Source organism: Pistacia vera, unplaced genomic scaffold, assembly GCF_008641045.1.
Source record: "Pistacia vera cultivar Batoury unplaced genomic scaffold, PisVer_v2 Contig32, whole genome shotgun sequence".
Taxonomy (NCBI): domain Eukaryota; kingdom Viridiplantae; phylum Streptophyta; class Magnoliopsida; order Sapindales; family Anacardiaceae; genus Pistacia; species Pistacia vera.
The window spans coordinates 624,178-629,199 of NW_022196135.1; the positions used below are offsets into that span (position 1 = coordinate 624,178).

General features: G+C 36.6%; 1 non-coding gene across 1 annotated transcript; it reads right to left on the reverse strand.

Annotated features, from left to right (window-relative positions):
• Positions 1-1,910: 1,910 nt before the first annotated feature.
• LOC116136826 lies at positions 1,911-2,017 on the reverse strand. The gene has a single exon (XR_004129068.1). It is a non-coding gene; the product is annotated as a small nucleolar RNA R71 (small nucleolar RNA).
• Positions 2,018-5,022: the final 3,005 nt, after the last annotated feature.

Sequence of the window (5,022 nt, forward strand, 5' to 3'; positions counted from 1 at the left end):
TTATTTTATTTTCAATTACTCATATTAGGATAAACGTTATTTTGGGATTTTAGAATATTTTTAGGAGATTTAGATTTAGTAGAATTAAAATTCGAATTGGATATTTAGAGAGAGACATCAGATTAGGGATTAGAGGATATCACACATGCCTCTCTCTTCTCTCTTCTCTCTTCTGGAATTCGTTTTTCTTGAGTTTTTTCATAGCCACGAGCGGCTAATTTTCATAACTTGGTCGAAGGAAACGGAGACCTCAGAATCAATAAAACTGTGAGATCTATCTGTTTTTAGTGTTCAATTTATGTCTTGAGTATTGGATGTTCTTCTATGCATATTGTCATGATTGTTGCGTTTAATTACTAGGAGGCCTGCTAGTTTATTAATTGTTGCAATCTACTGCTAAGTTAGATATCAAATCCGTAATTGTTTGATCCCTTTAACTTGTGAAGCAATTAGGGTTTAAGAATTTGCTGCGTCAGGAATTATTAAGCCTTAAGAAGAGCATTCAACTAAATTAAATACAACCGCTTGAGTTTATGTTGTTTAGCTTCATCGATCTCTCTAGGTCTTAAGGCTACCACTAGATTAAATCTTTAGCGCTTGTCTAAGGTTGTTTAGTAGTAAGATTAATTAGATCGCTTGTTTCCTAATTAATTACAACTAAGGAGAAATAGGAAAATAGCTCCAACGGTGAATACTCAAAGTATGAATTGATTTATTTTTGCATCGGTGATCAGTTGTAAGATTCCGATGGTGGATGTTGACTTAGACCAAGGTTTGTTATTTTGATTGATTGATTAATTTGAATTGTTGTTTTCCTGAAATTGTTTCTGTTTAACTCAAAACCCCCCTCCCCCCCATACTGGTTCACATAACATTAAATTCGGCTAGACACTCTCTGTTGGAATGATCCTGACTCACACTACTACATGTGTTTTTAGGTTTTAATTTTGGGTGCCTACGACAGCACGCCAGATTTTGGCACCGTTGCCGGGGAGTAATTCTAGTTGATTTTTTGTTTTGTTTTTGTGATTCTTATTTCGTTCTTGTTGTTTTTTTTATTTTTTTTTTTATTTTGTAGAAAAAAAAGAAGAAAAGAAAAAAAAAACTGTGAACAGTAGTACTATTCATAAGAAAAATTTTGGTTGAATTAGGAGTGTTGCGAGTACCCATTTCGAAGAAAACAAAATTCTGAGCAAGATTAGAAGGTTTTCTAGCCCCACCATCTTGAGGCCAGAAAATAACATTTTGATAGGGTTTTTGGCATTTTTGTGTTTCTGTCATTAAAAAGAAAAAAAATTTAATTAATTTTTTTTTTATGTTCTTTTCTGGTTGGTTTTTCATTATTTGTCATTTATTTCTTTTATGAGTTTTTGTGTTTTATGACCAGGTCCTCTCATCTTGGTGATTTAACATTCGACCCAGAATTAGAGAGCACTTTGCATAGGTTAAGGAAGGAAGCTCGAAGAAATTCCGAGGAAAGCAATTTGGTTTTTGATTCCCAATTTGCTAGTAACTTTGATTTAGAAGAGGAGGAAGTCATGGTTGGAAATCGAACTTTGAAAGAGCTTGCTGCCTCTGATTTGAATCAAGCACCTTTATGCATAACGTTTCCTTTTTTAGATGCTGCTAGTACTTTTGAATTAAAATCTGGACTAATACATCTCTTGCCCACTTTTCATGGCCTTGGAGGTGAAGATCCTCACAAGCATCTAAAGGAGCTTCATGTGGTTTACACGAGTATGAAACCTACGAGGGTGACCGAGGAGCAAATTAAATTAAGAGCCTTTCCGTTTTGTTTGAAGGATTCGGCTAAGGATTGGCTCTATTATCTACCCTCCGGGACTATAACCACATGAAGCGAGATGAAGAGGTTGTTTCTGGAGAAATATTTCCCAGCTTCAAGGGCGGCCAACATTCGAAAAGAAATTTGTGGTGTAAGGCAGCACAATGGAGAGTCTCTACACGAATACTGGGAACGTTTTAAGAAATTATGTGCAAGCTGCCCTCATCATCAAATTAGTGAGCAGCTACTTATCCAGTATTTCTATGAGGGCCTTCTATACACTGACAAGAGCATGATTGATGCAGCAAGCTGGAGGAGCTTTGGTGGATAAAACTCCCGAGGCTGCGAGAAACTTGATTGCAAATATGGCGGCCAATTTCAACATTGGCACTAGGCTTGACCTTCCTTCTAGGCGTGATAATGAGGTAAATATTTCTTCTCTTGACAACAAATCTCGAGTCTAACTTCTCTTGTTCGTCAATTGGTGTAGGTAATAGCAAAAGTGAAGGCTTGTGGGATTTGTTCGGTAGTAGGGCATCCAACTATATGTGCCCAACTCTTCAAGAGGAGCCTATTGAGCAAGTGAATGCAGCAGGTGGTTTTCCTGGACAACCGCAAAGGCAGTATGATCCCTATTCGAGCCATATAACTCGGGATGGAGGGATCACCCCAATCTTGACTATGGGAATACACAAGTGAATCAGCCGATAACTCAAAACCGCCAAGTTAAGCAATATAAGCAGCCATTCCCCCTAGCCAACAATCGGACAAACTTCTATTCTGGTATGTCTTTAGAAGATATTGTTAAGTCTCTTGCCACTAATACTTTGCAATTTCAACAAGAGACGAGGGCTAGTGTTCAAAGTTTGGAGAATCAGATGGGACAGATGGCAACCAAATAAGAAGCTAGAGGCGCAAGTTCGGGAAAATTACCTCTCAAACGGTGGTGAATCCAAGAGAAAATGTAAGTGCAATCGTCTGAGGAGTGGTAAAGAGGTTGAGATTCCAGTAAAGGCAGCCCTTGCATCGTCGAAGGAAGAAAAGGAGAAAAAACGTCGTTGTAGACAGGAACGTTCCAACAACGATGGTGTTCCAAGAGTAAGTTTCCACCTCTGTTTGATTAAACCGGTACCTCCTTTTCCTAAGCTTTGGCAGAATCTAGAAAAGATGAGCAATACAGAGATTTTTATGAGACTTTTCATAGATGTGGGGTAAATTTCCACTTTTAGATGCTATAAACAAGTACCTCGTTATGCTAAATTCTTGAAAGAATTGTGGCACAATTAAGAGGAAACAGAAAATTAAAGGGTGTGAAAAGGTGAGAGTATAAGAGAATGTTTTTGCAGTGATTAGAGAAAACTCCCAGCAAAGTGCAAGGATCCAGGTATGTTTGCTATCCCTTTAATAGGTAACACTATGTTTGAGAAGGCCATGATAGATTTAGGAGCTTCTATAAATGTTATGCCATATTCATATATGCTTTTTTGAAACTTGGACTTGTGAAAAACTGGTGTTGTGACAATTAGCTGATAAATCTAATGCCTATCCTAAGGGTGTAGTTGAGGATATTCTGGTACAAGTTAATGACTTAGTTTTCCCTACTGATTTCTATGTGGTTGATATGGAAAATGGAGATCAATCTGCACATTTTGTTAGGAAGACCCTTTTAAAAAGGTCCAAGAACTAAGATAGATGTTCATAGTGGCTACTTACATGGAATTTGATGGTCAAATAGTTAAGTTTAATATTTATGATGCCATGAAAAATACTGATGATGATGATAATCTGTTTATTCTATTGATGTGATTGATTCTTTAGCACAGGAAGTTTTTGGACTTGATGGAACAGATGGATTGGGAGTTGCCATTAGTAAGCATCTTGAGAAAGAAAATGAGGAGTTAGCTAAGTACTGATTTGCAGGAAATTTTGTAGCATTGAATGATTCTCCAAAGTTATAGCAGTAGTCAGGTAACATTCCTTATATTGCATTACCAATTTCTAATGAGAGGCCTTACTTCTGTTTTGCAGGCCCTATTCAGATTTGAACGCTCTCTCTAGTTACCCCAAGAACGTGTTCCTTGGAGACGGAGGAACGTTACGATGATCATCTCAAGTAAACCCAGTGCATGCCAGAAGAAAAGCCTTGAGCGCAGCCAACGACAATAAACAAAGGGCTGCTTGGGAGGCAACCCCAGGGAGGTTGTTTTCTTATTCTCACATTTTAAATTTTGGTTATTTTTGCCTTTCTTTGCAGTTCATCTTACATTGGGGACAATGTCAGTTTTAAGTGTGGGGAAGGGATTTAGGTTGTGTTTTAATTTGTTGAAAAAAAAAAAAAAACAAATAGTTTTTTGTTTTTAGGAAGGTTTATGCTTTAAGTCATGTCTTTGAACGTTAGTGATGCAGAAATAGTAACTTGACTTGTTATTGAGCATAGTCCTGACTTAGGAGGTTAGCAATATTTCATAAAATAGAGTTAATTAGATTTGATCTTTGTAGTTTGAACAAATATGTCTGATAAGTTGTGTGAACTTGGTGACGAAGCACTGATTGAGGAGTGTATAACAACCCTTAAAAGAAAAAAATGTTTCTCTTAAGCCAGTCCTAAATTTGGGTAAGCAAATAGGAAAAGAAAAGAAAGGTATGTGGTGAGTCGATATGGAGCGTAAAACGCACTCACTTATAAACACCAACCATGAAATGAGATGGAGCATAATGCACTCATCTTTATTCAAAAAAAAAAAAAAAAAATCCCTAGTTTGCTACCCAGTTTGTAGTAGTAAAGAGAAACAGTTGAGGAAAAAGTTGAGACGTGAGTTTTACATGAATTGGTTGTGATTAGTTTCCTTGTTTGCATTGACTGATTGAGAGTAATTGTGGAAAATATGAAGAGAGATGAATGTCATTAACTCTACTTTATTTTATTTGTTGCTTCCTAAGTTAGGTATGAATATGCATGGATTAAATATTGTTGTTATGCATCATGATGGTGTTCTTGATATGACTTGAGTGTAGTGTTTGTTTGAATTAGTTTGCCGAGGACGTGCAAAAGCTAAGTGTGGGAGAATTTGTAGAATGTTAAAGTCATATTTACCCCTCTTAATGTCTAGTCTTTTATACTTTTGCTGCCTAAATGTACTCATTATTATTCTATTTTTACTTAGGATGCAAATGAGGGCGTTTATTGCAAAACGGAACTAATTAGGTGAATTTGGTAGTTTCGACATTGTTTCGTAATC